The 17,721-nt window shown below is 44.6% G+C and overlaps 1 protein-coding gene across 1 annotated transcript in view; it reads left to right on the forward strand.

Annotated features, from left to right (window-relative positions):
• The window catches only part of ADAMTS17 (ADAM metallopeptidase with thrombospondin type 1 motif 17), a 449,726-nt gene that overhangs the window by 40,068 nt on the left and 391,937 nt on the right, over positions 1-17,721 (forward strand). The gene's annotated exons all lie outside the window — the stretch shown is intronic.

The following is a 17,721-nucleotide window of genomic DNA, read 5'->3' on the forward strand; positions in this document are numbered from 1 at the left end:
AAACAGATCTCCCAGGGGATGGTATCCACGTCAGAGGATAGTTTAGGAACGTGTGGGTAAAGAGGAAAAAAGAGCCTTCATGGCGCAGTATTTAGGTAAAAAAGATTTGCTTTATTCCACTCAATGGAAACAAAAGACTGACATCTAAAAAGGCTCTTAGTGGACACAGTTAAGAGACCTAAGCAAAAAAGTTTAACCAGCTTCGGCTCAGGCCGATCAGCTGGGAGCGTGGTGACGTCAGCGACTGATGCTCCACCCGACGCTGCGTTTCTCCATATTGGGCATCAACGGGGAACGGAGGCATAACTCTTTTTCGGCCGATAGTGGGGGTTAAAACCCCCCCCCCGCTAGCGGCCAAATACCTCTCCAAAAATGACGGTAAAGCGCCACTAAAAGTAGCGGAGCTTTACCGCTGACGCCGCCCCCGTCCCAGTGTGAAAGCAGCCTTAAGAAGGCTCTAATAGGGAAACATTGAATTTGACATGTCATGCGACTTGGGGTCTCACAATTCATATCCCATGTCGCAGCAGTGGGAACCGAGCCTTAGACAAAAAGTTAAAAATAAAACGTTTTGAAAAGTTAGATAAAAATTGACAAAAACATGTTTTAAATATAAGAAAACTGGACTTGATGAACCACTTGGTATTTTTTTCCTGCTCTCACTCTTCTCTGTATCTCTGAGGAATCCAAATACCCTTTAAGACCTGCAGTGGTTATGGTACTGCGGCCTTCTTTCCGTCCCTCAATCGCCAAGCATAAGTGATTATCGCTACCATAGGAGGTAGAGGGATAGTGGAGATGAATGCAGTTTCCAGGATGATTCTTCCCAATGGTGAGAATATTCCCCCAAACATGAGCCAAGACTTCATGAAGGGTGTAACAGGCATAGAACATCTTTATTGAAAAGGTAGGCTCTTGTATACACCAAAAATAATACTTGCAGTAATCAGATGGACAATGACACACTCCACCCACAACAGCATACAATGGGTACTAACGAGCCTCCAATACACATTTATCATCAATAGAAATTCAAACAATACAGTGTCTTGAGAGCCAGACTAAGGTTCATTTACATGACAGTAGCAGACGACATTACCACAGCAAGCTTTTATAGTACACCCGCCCTCTCTCTCCTGGGGAGATATTGAGATCAGTTAAGGAATAAACCAATTATCTCCAGGCTGAGAGCACACAATTTTCCCAAAAGTTTGAACACCCCTTTCCACACAAGGTATCCCTACAATTACAATTATCCAAATTTCACCCAGATCGGTCCAGGGGTTCTTAAAAGAAAACCAAACCTATGAGAAAATACAGAATAAAGTCTATTTTCTTCACACCCTTCTACACCCTCCTACAAAGCGTATTAATAAAAAGTGTACATATGTGAACCATGTACAGTATGTCCATGAATATTGCTGTCCAAGCCATATGCCTATGTTGCTCGCATGGCAGGTAAGAATGAGCTTGTGTGTGTTCTGAACAAGTTTGGGTCCAAATCCATAAGTCGCCTGTCAATCCTGATAGGGTTGTCCCGATACCACTTTTTTAAGACCGAGTACGAGTACCGATACTTTTTTTCAAGTACTCGCCGATACCGAATACCGATACTTCTTCTTTTTTTTTTTTTTTTTTTAATGTGATGTGACAGTGGCGTTTTTTTTTTTTTATTTTTTTTTTTTATTTTTTTACAGTGGCGTTTTTAAAAAAAAAAAATTAGAGAGGGGGTTGTCAGTGTGTTTTTTAATTTTTTTAAAAATTAGGTAGTGGATTGTCAGTGTGTTTTTTAATTTTTTATTACTATTTCCTTTTTTTTTTATTATTTTATTTATTTATTACAATTTTTTTTTGTTTTTTTTTAATCAGCCCTGTTGGGGGGGCTTTGGTGAGATATCAGGGGTCTTAACAGACCTCTGACATCTCCCCTTTGAGACAGAGAAAGGGACTAGGGAAACAGATTGCCCTGTCCCTTTCTCAGCAGCCACAGCTGCGCTGAAAATGAAAGGAGAGAAGACAGCGTCTTCTCTTCATTCATAAACTGAAACATTGTAATCACAGTTTACGATGTTTCAGTTATGTGAATTCGGAACAGTAAGGAGCCGGGTTTACCGGCTCCTACCGCCGCTCTCCATCATGACAGTTCCGGGGGGGCACAGGGGAGAGAAGGAAACATTGGGGGACACGGAGGAGAGAAGGAAACATCGGGGGACACGGAGGAGAGAAGGAAACATCGGGGGACACGGAGGAGAGAAGGAAACATCGGGGGACACGGAGGAGAGAAGGAAACATCGGGGGACACGGGGAGAGAAGGCAACATCGGGGGACACGGAGGAGAGAAGGCAACATCGGGGGACACGGAGGAGAGAAGGCAACATCGGGGGACAAGGAGGAGAGAAGGCAACATCGGGGGACACGGAGGAGAGAAGGAAACATCGGGGGACACGGAGGAGAGAAGGAAACATCGGGGGACACGGAGGAGAGAAGGAAACAGGGCGGGGGGACACGGAGGAGAGAAGGAAACAGGGCGGGGGGACACGGAGGAGAGAAGGAAACGGCGGGGGGACACGGAGGAGAGAAGGAAACAGGGGGGGACACGGAGGAGAGAAGGAAACGGCGGGGGGACACGGATGAGAGAAGGAAACGGGGTGGGACACGGATGAGAGAAGGAAACAGCGGGGAGGGGCACGGGGGAGAGGAGGAAACAGCAGGGGACACGGAGGAGAGAAGGAAGCAGCGGCGGGGGACATGGAGGGAGAAGGAAACAGCAGGGGACACGGAGGAGAAGGAAAACACGGCAGGGGGGGGGGGGGGGGGCACAGAGGGAGAGAGACTGCAGAAAAAGGGAGGGGGGCTGGAGGAGGACACAGGACATGTATCTGGTGAAGCATCGGGAGCATTTGCCCACGTGTGGTTTTAACTTTTTTTCGCCCGATAGTGGGGGTTAAAATCCCCCAGCCAGCGGCCAAATACCTCTGCAAAAATGACGGTAAAGCGCCGCTAAATGTAGCGGAGCTTTACCGCTGACTCTGCCCCCGCCCCAGTGTGAATGCAGCCTTAAGACGGCTCTAATAGGGAAACATTGAATTTGACATGTCATGCGACTTGGGGGTCTTACAATTCATATCCCATGTCCCAGCAGTGGGAAACGAGCCTTAGACAAAAAGTTAAAAATAAAAATAAAGTTTGAAAAGTTAGATAAAAATTGACAAAAACATGTTTTAAATATAAGAAAACTGGACTTGATGAACCACTTGGTATTTTTTTCCTGCTCTCACTCTTCTCTGTATCTCTCAGGAATCCAAATACCCTTTGTTATGACCTGCAGTGGTTATGGTACTGCGCCCTTCTTTCCGTCCCTCAATCGCCAAGCATAAGTGATTATCGCTACCATAGGAGGTAGAGGGATAGTGGAGATGAATGCAGTTTCCAGGATGATTCTTCCCAATGGTTAGAATATTCCCCCAAACATGAGCCAAGACTTCATGAAGGGTGTACCAGGCATAGAACGTCTTTATTGAGAAGGCAGGCTCTTATATACACCAAAAAGAATACTTGCAGTAATCAGATGGACAATGACACACTCCACCCACAACGGCATACAATGGGTACTAACGAGCCTCCAATACACATTTATCATCAATAGAAATTCAAACAATACAGTGTCTTGAGAGCCAGACTAAGGTTCATTTACATGTAGGGCCGTCTTTAATATGGTTTGGGCCCTGGGCAAACATTTTTTTTGGGCCCCCCTCCAGCTTATTTTGGGCCTGGCTGGTTCACATGTATGTGTTTTGGCGGTCCTCATTTGTGCAGGTACAGCAGCCCATTGATTTGAATGGGCTGCCATGCTTTTGTTTCCTGCAGAAATGTATTTAAAAATACAGTTGCCTTGAAATCCATTCTGCTTTTGCACCATGCTACTTACCTGCAGTTCTTGCACACACAAACGCACTGTGTTTTTAAAAGCGTGACCTAAACATCTAAAAATGCAGCAAGTTTGACAGTGCGGAAACTGCAGATAAGTCACAGCAGACAGCAGAATGGACAGACAGTGCTGTATTTCAGTGCTTGATGGGCATAGGCGTGCATGAGGCATGCGCTTTTCTTTGCAGGAAACGCAGGCATGGCAGCCCATTCAAATGAATGGGCTGCTGTGCCTGCGCAAATGAGGCCCAAAATAAGCCCATCAAGCAGTTAAATACAGACAGTAATGCCATGTGCTCTGAGGCTTTACTCAGCCTGGACTGCAGGTCTGGTCTGTGATTTAAAGAATTCCTCTATTTTACACATGGCATGGCATCCCATGGTGCTAAAGCAGAATGGACAGACGGTGCTGTGACCCCCATGCCATGCCATGTGTAAAATAGAGGAACTTTTTAAAACACTAACCAGACCTGCAGTGAATCATCAAATATTATAAAGACTTTGGGCACACTCTACAGAAAACTTCTATTTACAATATAGATTAGCAAATAGTGACATACCTTGAGGAGCAGGACATGAAGAAGTCAGCCCCGGGAAGAGCAAACTGGGGATGTTATAAAATCACATTCTAATTCACTTTTATATACAAGCAGCACCCAGTGGCAGGAAGGGAGAAGTGCACGTCTAAAGGGAAGCCAGGGGTGCTGTACATTTTAAAACACTGGGAAGGGAAGCAGTACTGTCACTGGCTGCGTGCTGCTGATGATTTTCAGCCTGATTTGTGGGCAGCACAGGGGCTTAACGGGAGGCAGGGCCACCATCAGGAATTATGGGGCCACTTACACAGCTTCAGGCATGGGCCCCCTGGAGCAGAGAACCGGGATGGGGGGTGCTGCCGCCTGAAATTGAGAAGCAGGGGGGGGCTGCTGCGAATTTAGAAGCGGGGGGCCCTTTACAAAAAAGAAGTAAAGAAAGAAATATAGAAAAATATATATAAAAAAAGGGGTGTAGCCATCCGGGGCCCTGGGGACCTCTGGGCCCTTTAATAAAAAGAAAAAAAGAAATAAAAAATATATATAAAAAATATATTTTAAAAAGGGGGTTGCCATCTGGGGCCCTGGGGACCTCTGGGCCCTTTAATATATATTTTTTTTAATAAAAATAAATTACAAAAAAAAGGGGGTTGCCATCCGGGACCTCTGGGCCCTTGAATAAAAAATAAAAAAAATATATATAAAAAAGAAACATTTATATAAAAAAAAGGGGGGGTTGCCATGCAGGGCCCTGGGGACCTCTGGGCCCTTTAATAAAAAAATATATATAAATAAAAATAAAAAAATTAACATTTATAAAAAAAATAAAGGGTGTTTGCCACATGGGGCCCTGGGGACCTCTGAGCCCTTTAAAAAAATAAATAAAAAATAAATAAAAAATAAATATATATATATATATATATATATATATATATATATATATATATATATATATATATATATATATATATATATATATATATATATATATATATATATATATATATATATATATATATATATATATATATATTTTTATAAAAAAAAAAGGGGGGGTTGCCATCCGGGGACCTTTGGGTCCTTTAATAATGATAATAACATATATATATAACATATATATATAATATATATAAATATAATGATAATAACATATATATATAATATATATAAATATATAAAAAAAAGGCGGGGTTGTCATCCGGGGCCCTGGGGAACTATGGGCCCCTGGGGACCCCCAGACCTCTAAAAAAAATTGGCCCTTTAATAAAAAATAAAATATATTAAAAAATTTATATTTTTTTTAAAAATAAATAAAAAAAGGGGGGTTGCCATCTGGGGCCCTGGGGGTCTCGGGGCCCCTGAGGTCCCCTAAAAAAAATTGCCCCTCCGGACCCATAAAAAAAAAAATTTTTTTTTTTTTTTCAAAGGGGGTTGCTTTGGGCCCCCAACAATGACAGGGCCCAGGGCACCTGCCCCATTTGCCCTGCGGTAAAGACGGCCCTGTTTACATGACAGTAGCAGACGACATTACCACAGCAAGCTTTTATAGTACACCCGCCCTCTCTCTGCCTGGGAGATATTGAGATCAGTTAAGGAATAAACCAATTATCTCCAGGCTGAGAGCACACAATTTTCCCAAAAGTTTGAACACCCCTTTCCACACAAGGTATCCCTACAATTACAATTATCCAAATTTCACCCAGATCGGTCCAGGGGTTCTTAAAAGAAAACCAAACCTATGAGAAAATACCGAATAAAGTCTATTTTCTTCACACCCTTCTAGTAAATATATGAAAGGTCACAATCCTACAAAGAGTATTAATAAAAAGTGAACCATGTACAGTACAGTATGTCCACGAATATTGCTGTCCAAGCCATATGCCTATGTTGCTCGTATGGCAGGTAAGAATGAGCTTGTGTGTGTTCTGAACAAGTTTGGGTCCAAATCCATAAGTCACCTGTCATTCCTGAGCCAATAAACTTTGGGCAGGGGATTTCCTGCCCCGCAATGGACATACACAAAGGGGTGAGGATGTTTGTGACTAGGGTTGTCCCGATACCGGACCGATACCGAGTATTTGCGGGAGTACTTGTACTCCCGCAAATACCGCCGATGCCTAAATAGAATACTCGGCCCCCCCACCACCCCCGCCGTCGCTGCCGCTACACCGCATCCCGCCGTCGCTGCCGCTACACCGCATCCCGCCGGCCGCCTGGTTAATACGGGCGGGGAACATTACAGCTTTCATTTGAATAGCTGTAATTTTGCCGTCGCGTATAGACACTCCCCCTTGCTCGGGTGATCTGTCCAATCCCGAGCAAGGGGGAGTGTCTATACGCAGCGCGGCGCGAATCATTACAGCTATTCAAATGAAAGCGTAATGTTCCCTGCTCATATTAGCGGCGCGGCAGCATGCAGGTAAGGGGGGGGGGCTGAGTATTCTATTTAGGCATCGGTGGTATTTGCGGGAGTACAAGTACTCCCGCAAATACTCGGTATCGGTATCGGGACAACCCTAATTGGGGGGGGGGGGGAAATGGCTGCATATATGGGGGGGACATGGCGCCATCTGTGGGGGGACATGGCGCCATCTGTGGGGGGACATGGCGCCATCTGTGGGGGGACATGGCGCCATCTGTGGGGGGACATGGCGCCATCTGTGGGGGGACATGGCGCCATCTGTGGGGGGACATGGCGCCATCTGTGGGGGGACATGGCGCCATCTGTGGGGGGACATGGCTGCATTTGGGGACACATTTAAAAAAAAGTATCGGTATTGGGTATCGGCGAGTACTTGGAAAAAAAAGTATCGGTACTCGTACTCGGTCCTAAAAAAGTGGTATCGGGACATCCCTATTTGTGACATCATTGACCCAATATTGGCTACAGGTTGGCATCATTGACTTACTCTGGCTATGTGGCCATATTGGGATAATGATGTCACAAACCTCCCCATCCGTTTCTGTGTACATCAGCTTCGAAGTGGGGACTCACCCACCCAAAGTTCATTCGCCCAGGATTAATGGCTGTTTTCTGGGTTTGGAACATACAAAAGTTCTTCCCTAATGGCAAGAAAAGACTTGCTAGTAACTGTTATAGATCTTTCCTAGTAGAAAATCCTTGGAAATCCTTGGAACCCCAACGGTGGAAGCTGCCATACAAAGTATAATTGTCTCGCCGGAGGATAATTTTGTAAAAGTAGACTGTCAAACAGAAAATTGGATCCTACGGGTGAAGAAACCTAATCTACTAAAATGGTGAACATGTCTTATGTATTGGCAGTTTCTCCTTACTACTGTGACATATCTAGGAGACGGATTCGTTATTTAATTCGGTTTGACACCTACAAGTGTGTTGCAGTCATCCGATAATGTTTATGTTGGGAGTGGTGAGCATTCCTGGTATGACAGGTGTCAGTATGGATTGGCAAATGGCTCTGGTGCTACATTCCAAACTGTCTCCAATTTTTATTTTTTTAATTCTTCTGGATCTCTGATAAGGATGACTTCGGTAGATAAGCTCTTTCTAGCCAGAGAGCCAAGTAGAATAATACGATTTCTGCAACTTTGTAGAAACCTCTATATCATTACATTGCACATGCTTTTTTTAGTTTTTTTAAGAAATATTTTATACTATGTATTTACCTTAAACCTATAGCTTTGTATTATTGAACTTTTTTTTTTTTTGTCCTTTTTTTTCACAAACCCTAGTTTCTTTAATTATAGCAAGTGAGTGTTTTCTAACTTGATCTAAGTGTTCGCTGTCTTATGAAATTAATGTGACGTCACAAAGTTTTTAGCTGTGGCTGGCTGACCTCCCATCTGATGGTGTCTAAATTGTTCTGTGTCCCAGTGCCACTTGGTAGAACCAGTGGTATGAAACCAGTGATCTTTTTAGCTGCCGTCAAAGGTGGCATTCTGACTACCACTGTAAGGTGAATTTTTCTCATTGACCACCAATGTAAGGAGGCATTCTTACACTAGCGTTCAGTGGAGAGAAGTGCATTCTTCCCACTGACCACCGATATAAGGGGACAGTTCTTCCCACTGACCACCAATATAAGGGGACGATTCTTCCCACTGACCACCACCAATATAGGGGGACAATTCTTACCACTGACCACCACCAATATAGGGGGACAATTCTTCCCACTGGCCACCACCAATATAAGGGGACAATTCTTCCCACTGACCACCACCAATATAGGGGGACAATTCTTCCCACTGACCACCAATATAAGGGGACAATCCTTCCCACTGACCACCAATATAAGGGGACAATCCTTTACACTGACCACCAATATAAGGGGACAATCCTTCCCACTGACCACCAATATAAGGGGACAATCCTTCCCACTGACCACCAATATAAGGGGACAATCCTTCCCACTGACCACCAATATAAGGGGACAATCCTTCCCACTGACCACCAATATAAGGGGACAATCCTTCCCACTGACCACCAATATAAGGGGACAATCCTTCCCACTGACCACCAATATAAGGGGACAATCCTTCCCACTGACCACCAATATAAGGGGACAATCCTTCCCACTGACCACCAATATAAGAGGAAAATCCTTCCCACTGACCACCAATATAAGGGGACAATCCTTCCCACTGACCACCAATATAAGGGGACAATCCTTCCCACTGACCACCAATATAAGGGGACAATCCTTCTCACTGACCACCAATGTAGAGGCATTCCTCCCAATCGCCATCTATTTAAGGGGACATTCTTCGTGTCCATCGGTCCAATTTTAAAGAAAGTTCTCTGTTTTTGGACCGAAGGAAACTGACCGATGGGGCCTACACACGGTCGGTTTGGACTGATGAAACTGAACTTCAGTCCGTTTTCATCAGTTTGGACTGATCTTGTGTACAGGGCCTTAGGTTTTTATATGCTCAGATTAGAATTAAAAGTTTAGTTGCTTTTTAAACTGATCTAATAAAATGGACCCTGCACAGAGACCTCTGGATCATTCTCTATTAATCCTTTATGCGGTGACATTACAGTGAAAGTGTTGCTGGCCTTGTGGAAGCCAGGGGGACGTAACTAGTTTTGTGGTGTCCTGGATACAAAATTTGGATGCCAAGAATATTGGATGCCAAAATTTGCACCTTCTATACCATTCATACAAAGAAGACATAATGTCAGCAGAAATACAGTTGCCATTACGGCTTGGTGTTCCTGCATGTATGAAGCCATCCGAGCGCGCTGTGCACATGTCAAATTACTGATGTATAGTGCGATCAGACTTTTTTTTTTTTTTTGCTGCACCTCCTACTGGAATGAATGACTTGGGTTCTGCTGAGTCGAGATCTGGAAGGTATTGCATTGCTGAACATTTCCTAGAATGCAGATAGATCTTTCCTCCCATGACTTCATCTCTTTGAATTATCCACCCCCTCCTACCAGGTCAACCGAGCAGAAATGATCACAAGTACCTGAGATAAATCTCTCCTGTAGGTCCTCCCTGTGTTTTCAATGGTTTTATTTTTATAGGAAAAACCTTGAATTGTTCTTGGCAGGACTTGTGTAGGGAAGGGAAGCCTCTCCTGAGCTCTAGGCTCTGGGTGACTCTCTTCCCGTGCCTTGGTTTTACACGTCTTCGAGGAATACTCGGTAATCGCTTTTCTGCCAACTGCAGAAAATGAACATCACTGCTAGGAAGTTACTTGCCTGGAATCCATCCGAACTTTGAGGGATCAAGTAAAGATTACAATTGCTAGTAAGCTGCAAGATCATTTTGTCGTAAATGTTGCAAATCGGTTTCTAGATGGTGATGGCAGATGGACGTTGTAAGGACTGGGCTATGGGATCATAGGCATCATGCAACCATAAAACATGCATAGAGAAATAGAACAACAAAACATTTATATTTAACAAAATAACTTTATTTAATGTTCCATTTTAACATTTGTCACAAAATGTACCGTATTTTCCGGCAAATAAGACGACTTTCTGGATGCAAAAAAATGCATCCAATGTCGGGGGTCGTCTTATACGCTGGGGACGGTCTCCGTGCTGCTGCGAGCGTCAATGATTTAAAAGACGCTCCTTCTCCTCAGAGTGTTCTGTGATAGGTGGAACACAAATCTTCCCAGCAGCGCCTCTGTTCTGTGTTCCTCCTATCACAGATGCCTTCTTATCCTCGGACGAGACGAGATGACGTCCGTGATAGGCGGAACACAGAACAGAGGCGCTGCTGGGAAATTTTGTGTTCCGCCTAACACAGGACAGTCGGAGGAGAAGGCGCGTCTTTTAAATCATTGACGCTCGCAGCACGGAGACTGTCACCGCACCGCCTATTCAGAAAAAAAGTGAGTGATGGCACTGGGGGGCAAGTTCAGGCACAGAGAGGGGGCAAGTTCAGGCACAGAGAGGGGGCAAGTTCAGGCACAGAGAGGGGGCAAGTTCAGGCACAGAGAGGGGGCAAGTTCAGGCACAGAGAGGGGGCAAGTTCAGGCACAGAGAGGGGGCAAGTTCAGGCACAGAGAGGGGGCAAGTTCTGGCACAGTGAAGGGGCAAGTGGGGGCAAGTGATGGCACAGTGGGGGCAAGTGATGGCACAGTGGGGGCAAGTAATGTAATGGCACAGTGAGGAATGTAATGGCACAGTGAGATTTGAAAAAGCCTGTTTCTGTCAGCGGTTGTTCTGGCTACCCCTCAGCTTCCAGAAAGACTAGTAAGAAGGGGGTAGTCTTATACAGTGAGTATATCCCAAAACCAACATTTTTCCTGGAAAATTAGGGGGTCGTCTTATATGCCACGTCGTCTTATACGCCGGAAAATACGGAATTTACTTGTTTTGGATGGTATTGGCCACGGCCTGATTCATTGGTTTTAAACCATAAATATCACATCAACTTTTTATGTATATAATCCAATTTAAACCAAAATTCTCACAAATCACCATATTCAACCCAGCCACTTAGACTCGAGCTGGTACCGTATTTTAATTTTTTTTAACTTAAACCTCCCTTTCAGATGAACCTGAAGGGAGCCACCACATGAATAGGCCGTGACAAAAAAAGGGGGGGGGGGGGAGTCCTGCAATCTTCAGGTTGGAATGGTACTGACCCAGACTCTAATGACCCTTAAATAGGCCGGTACCAGCTTCTGGAAATTTATCCCAGATTCACCTGACCCTTCTAACCAATCCCTGCGGACCTAAAAACCGCCCTCCAGAACCTTCTAAGACACCTGATCCAATTGACCAATCCTAACACCTCGCCTTTCTGCTATCCTTACATAACCTCATGAACTAATACCACCTGACACTCTGTAACCAATCCTAACTTAAACTATACCTGTACTTAAACTAGACCTAATGCCATGATCCCACGAGGAAAGGGGGGCCTAAACGGCTCTCCCCTTTCAACTCCCATTCTACTGATGGATCAAAACATTTCACATGCAATGGCAAGTTTGTGTCCAGAACACTCGGCAATAATAAAGTCACTTAGGGCATGCTTCTGTAATGTGCTATAGCAGGGGTGTCAAACTCCATTTCATCGTGGGCCCCATCAGCATTATGATTGTTCTCAAAAGAGTCGGTTGTATCCATAAGATTAGATGTCCAGCACATCCCCTCCCCTTACATTAGATGTCAAGAGCCCCCCCACCATCAGAAGTTGAGCCCCCCACTCTCTCTTACATCACAGTGCACTCCCCTTTCCTTATGCTGATGCTGGATGCATTGTTGAAAGCGAAAAGTAAGGGTCTGAAGTGGGACCAGAGGAGGGCTGGAGCTCTCCTGCAGCTGCAGGAGAGGTGCGAGGGCCACATGAAATGACCTGGAGGGCCGGATTCTGCCCGCGAGCCTTGTGTTTGACACCTGTGTGCTATAGGCTTTGTAGACTGTCCTTTAGCCCCCGTTCACACCTAGGCGTATATACGACTGTAGTGCAACACCGCAGACGCCCCTGAGACGCTGGAGGGATGATTTCACATTGCCGTCTATGGAGATGGTTCACATCTCCATGCCGTACGCCTGCCGCCTGAAAACAAGTCCCGGACCTTTTTTTCAGGCGGCGTTCGGCATAGGAGATGTGAACCATCTCCATAGAGGGGGTAAGGCTGCATTCACAATCGCAGCGTTTTGTCGCCGCAAATCGCGGTACAAAACGCCGCAATTTGTCGCCGCAAATCGCGGTACAAAACGCCGCAATTTGTAGCCGCAATTCGCGGGAAAAAACGCCGCGATTTTGTACGCCAAGGTGTGAATGCAGCCTTAAAGTACACCTGTACCCAGACTATAGACATTAAATTATTCCACTAGGTTCCCACCTGAAATCGCTATTCTGCCTAGATCACGAGTTATGGCCACCTACCCCTTTCAAAGTCTGTCTAGACAGAACACCATTAAGGCACTGCCTATCTGTCACACGTTATGCTGACCTCAGAATTGCAACCACGTAACCATACCTTTTTACGTAAATGGGAAGACGAACCGTTTCAGAAAGACTGTATTTTTTCCTTTTTGTCCCTAAATGTTGGCAATTGACACCTTATCAGGAAAATGGATATAAAATTATGTCTCCTTTTGGTGCAAAACCCCACAGGCCCAACGCAAGATCCTCCCCCTCTATGTTGGAGATGTCAATGGGAAATTGGTTCTCTGCTTCACGTTTTCAGGAATGCCCTATTCAGGGGGTGACAGATGTGCCTCTTACAGATGATCCTGCAGCCTTTTTATTGCATGTTACCCCAATGTCGGTTAGAAAAATTCCCTCCTTAAGCATCTCCCTTGTGCAGACAAGGCCTGCATACCGGCCATGTGAAAAAAAATTCTCTTTCTTTGCCCACTATTGAGCAGTGGCTGGACTTCATGGTTGACATACAGGTAATGGTAATTAGAAAAGCATTTCAAAATCTGTACCCCCCTGGTTCTTATATCGAGACCATGACAAAGCCAGCTCTTGGGCTAGGTTCACACTATTTTGAATTATTGGGTATACTTTATAGCAGAAAGTGAAATATAAATACTGTATTTATCGGCGTATAACGCGCACTTTTTTCCCCCTTAAAATCGGGGAAATCGCGGGTGCGCGTTATACGCCAATCCGCGCTGTCTGAGCGCCACCATATACCGAGCGCAATACACTCAGGTACGCTCGGCTCCGCTCGCGGTCAAGCCCTGTCCTGCCTCCTAGCCTTTATGCGAGAGGAGCCGAGCGTGGCCGAGCCTAGCCGAGTGTACTGCGCTCGGTATATGGCGGCGGCGCTCAAAGACAGCGCGGGAGAAGCGGGGAGGACTGCCGATGGACTCCAGGCAAGACACAGACGAGGGGGCATTCAAACTGTAAGTATTTATTTTTTTCCTTAAAATTTCCTTCTAGGTTTGGGGTGTGCGCTATACGCCGGTGCGCGCTTTACCCAGATAAATACAGTATAACTGCTGGTTATTTTTGGGTGGCATGTTGCCTCTATTCCTTCGCCTTCTAGGGTATACAATGAGAGTTGAGAAAAAATTCAATGTCCACACTTTAGGTTTCTTTTTCTTTGCTTCATTACCCAACGGGGTAAAAGGATAAAAATAGTAGTTGGAGGTGAAAAGGGTAATCCCGCAATGTAGCTGTTGTCACCACCCTAGCCAAAGTGGGCATTGTACACCTGGATAGGCCTCTCTCACTAGCCTAGCAGCCAGGGTGTCACACAGAAACTTTAGCAAAGTCTCTAGCACAGACCTTCCCAAAGGTGGAGATGTATTCGGTCCAGAATCCTTCTCAACACAGGATTAAGCACCCGAATCTCTCTTGAATAAACTCTTGTGAACTCAGAACTGACAGGCGACCCATCACTCAGCCTCTCAGCAATCGTGCATCCTTCTATGAAGTTCAAGGCCTCTCCTGAGATACCAGCCTCGTATTCAGTGCTCTCCAAGACAGGTTCTTCATCGGGTGGCTTCCTTCCTCAGGATGGATAGCACCACTGTGTGAATGTAGACCCAGTCTGACTACCAGGCCTACATAGTAGATCACAACCCCCGGACCAACGTGGTCCCGGAGCCAGGAACACTTACCCCCAGCCATGAGGACCACACACGGGGGGGTGGTGGAACGACAGCCAGGATCGGCCACGCTGACTGACGACGACGCAGAACTAATTGGTAGAAGAAAAAAGGATGGACAGCCGCACTCCAAAAAAACATAAGGTTGTCTTTAATATAAAAATAGAAAAAAATGCACTACAAAAACAAGCAGAGAACAGGGAATAACAGCCTACGCGTTTCACATTACAAATCAGTGCTTAATCATGGCTAGCATAAAAAAGAACACACTTCAAATTTTTTCTAACCCCCGGGACATGTGATTGACACTGACCATCCGCAGGTGAGACCCAATTGGTGAAAGGAACTCCCAAAGCCGATCGGGAAGTGTCTTCACATGTGTGCATAAAGATACCTAAATACAAAATTAAACTTGCATTCAAAAAACACACATAAATAGATATAAAAGCAAAAAGTGTAAAATCTGTATGTGCAAGTCATTCCCCCTTGTTGAATAGATGACTACGTGTGAAACATAGTGTATAAAACCTTCACAGTAGCTGAGTCGCGTCGCCCATGCGACAATAAACTGTGATGGTGTAAAAAGTTGTTGTGGTGTATTAAGATGCTAAGGAAATGGCTCTGTGTAAGAAAAAGGTATTTTTATGTCTAAAGAATGTGTTGTAGACCTAAATATGTGTCCATAGGTGTGGTGAATTAACCACTTGAGAGCCGCGCTATAGACGAAAGACGTCCACAGCGCGGCTCTCAACTGCCGGGTGGACGTCCTTTTATGTGCATTTTCCGCGCGTGCCAACACCGTGCCCGGTGCATCGCTGAGATGCTGATGCGCGTGCCTGGCGGCCGCGATGTCCGCCAGGTACCCGCGATTGGCGGTGACAGCAGGGACGTGGAGCTTTGTGTGTAAACACTGAGCTCCACGTCCTGTCAGGGAGAGAGGAGACCGATGTGTCCCTTATACATAGGGACACGGCATCGGTCACCTCCCTCAGTCAGTCCGCCTCCACACACAGTTGGAACACACCCAGGGAAAACATTTAACCCCTTCCTCACCCCCTAGTGTTAACCCCTTCCCTGCCAGTCACATTCATTCAGTAATTAGTGCATTTTTTATAGCACTGATCGCTGTATAAATGTGAATGGTCCCAAAATTGTGTCAAAGCGTCCGATATGTCCGCCGCAATATCGCAGGCCTGACAAAAAAAAAAGCAGATCGCCGCCAGTACTAGTAAAAAAAAAATCGTAAATCTATCCCCTATTTTGTAGGCGCTATAACTTTTGTGCAAACCAATCAATATATATGCTTATTGCGATTTTTTTTTTTTTTTTAACAAAAATATGTAGAAGAATACGGATCGTCCTAAACCGATTTTATATATATATTTTTTTAAAATTGGGATATTATTATAACAAAAAGTAAAAAATATTGTGTTTTTTTTTTTTTTTTCCAAATTTTTTTTTTTTTTTTTTTTATAGCGCAAAAAATAAAAATCGCAGAGATGATCAAATACCACCAAAAGAAAGCTCTATTTGTGGGAAAGAAAAGATAAAAATATAATTTGGGTACAGTGTTGTATGACCGCGCAATTGTCATTCAAAATGCGTCAGCGCTGAAAATTGGTCTGGGCCGGAAGGGGGTTTAAGTGCCCAGTAATAAAGTGGTTAAATAAAAAAAGTGTTTTTTCAATATTGTGATCATGTGGATGAACCAATGGACATAATATATGGTTAGTGAGAAAATTATCGTATAGGTATTTGTGTGTGTGTGTGTAAACGACCACATAAAATGCAAAAAATAATATACATGTATATTCTTTTTTGCATTTTATGTGGTCGTTTATACACACACACACACACACACACACAAATACCTATACGATCATTTTCTCACTAACCATATATTATGTACATTGGTTCATCCACATGATCACTACATTGAAAAAACACTTTTTTTTTATTTAATTCACCACGCCTATGGACACACATATATGTCTACAACACATTCTTTAGACCTAAAAATACTTTTTTCTTACACAGAGCCATTTCCTTAGCATCTTGATACACCACAACAAACTTTTTACACCATCACAGTTTGATATTGTCGCATGGGCGATGCGACTCAACAACTGTGAAGGTTTTATACACTATGTTTCACACGTAGTCATCTATTCAAACCAGGGGAATGACTTGCACATACAGATGTTACACGTTTTACTTTTAGATCTATCTTTTTATGTGTTTTTGAATGTGAGTTTAAGTTTGTATTTAGGTATCTTTATGCACACATGTGAAGACACTTTCCGATCGGCTTTGGGAGTTCCTTTCACTAATTGGGTCTCAACTGCGGATGGTCAGTGTCAATCACATGTCCCGGGTTAGAATCATATATATTTGAAGTGTGTTCTTTTTTTATGCTAGCCATGATTAAGCACCGATTTGTAGTGTGAAACGCGTAGGATGTTCCCGTTCTCTGCTTGTTTTTGTAGTTCATTTTTTTCCATTTTTATATTAAAGACAACCTTATGTTTTTTTGGAGTGCGGCTGTCCATCCTTTTTTCTTCTACCAATGGCTTCGTGCATTGCCGGCACCCTTGATTTCCTGAATTGTTGCCGATTGTTCAACATACCCACCTGGAGCGGTTACTTCCTTCCCTTTGTCTGTCTTGGACGCAGAACTAATGACGTCTGTCCCTTAAGTTCTCTCCCCCAGCATGCACAGCGAGGCGATCAACCCCCACTGATTGGCTGCCGAGGAAAAACACCCAATACACCCTGGCTCGACTGCTGCCACCCTTGGCCTGGGGTGGTACCAACACCCCAGACAACAATAGTGGTCACTCGCAGTACAGCCACGGCTGGAACAGAGGCCCAAATTTGGTAAAGCAATACAGTCAGAGGTAGTTAAATCTTTGACTACCCTCTAAATTTAAGGCAGCGGCAGCTATGAGTAGCAGGCCGCTACACATATATTTCAAAATTTTCCGTGATTGACAGAACACTAATAACAATGCTGGGAAGCTAAATCAGTGTTCCGTCTATCACTGACGAGGAGGTGGCGGGGCTTTGTTACAGTGGACAAGCCACCGACTGCAGTTGCATGACACAGCGGGAGATCAAAGGCACAGTAAGGCTGCAGATGGGCAATATGAGGCTGCAGATGGGCATTGTTGACCCTCTTTTCCGCTTAAGGAAACTGCTGCATTTCCCACCCAAGCTTATACTCGAGTCAATGAGTTTTCCCTG

Source organism: Rana temporaria, chromosome 3, assembly GCF_905171775.1.
Source record: "Rana temporaria chromosome 3, aRanTem1.1, whole genome shotgun sequence".
In the NCBI taxonomy this organism is placed as follows: domain Eukaryota; kingdom Metazoa; phylum Chordata; class Amphibia; order Anura; family Ranidae; genus Rana; species Rana temporaria.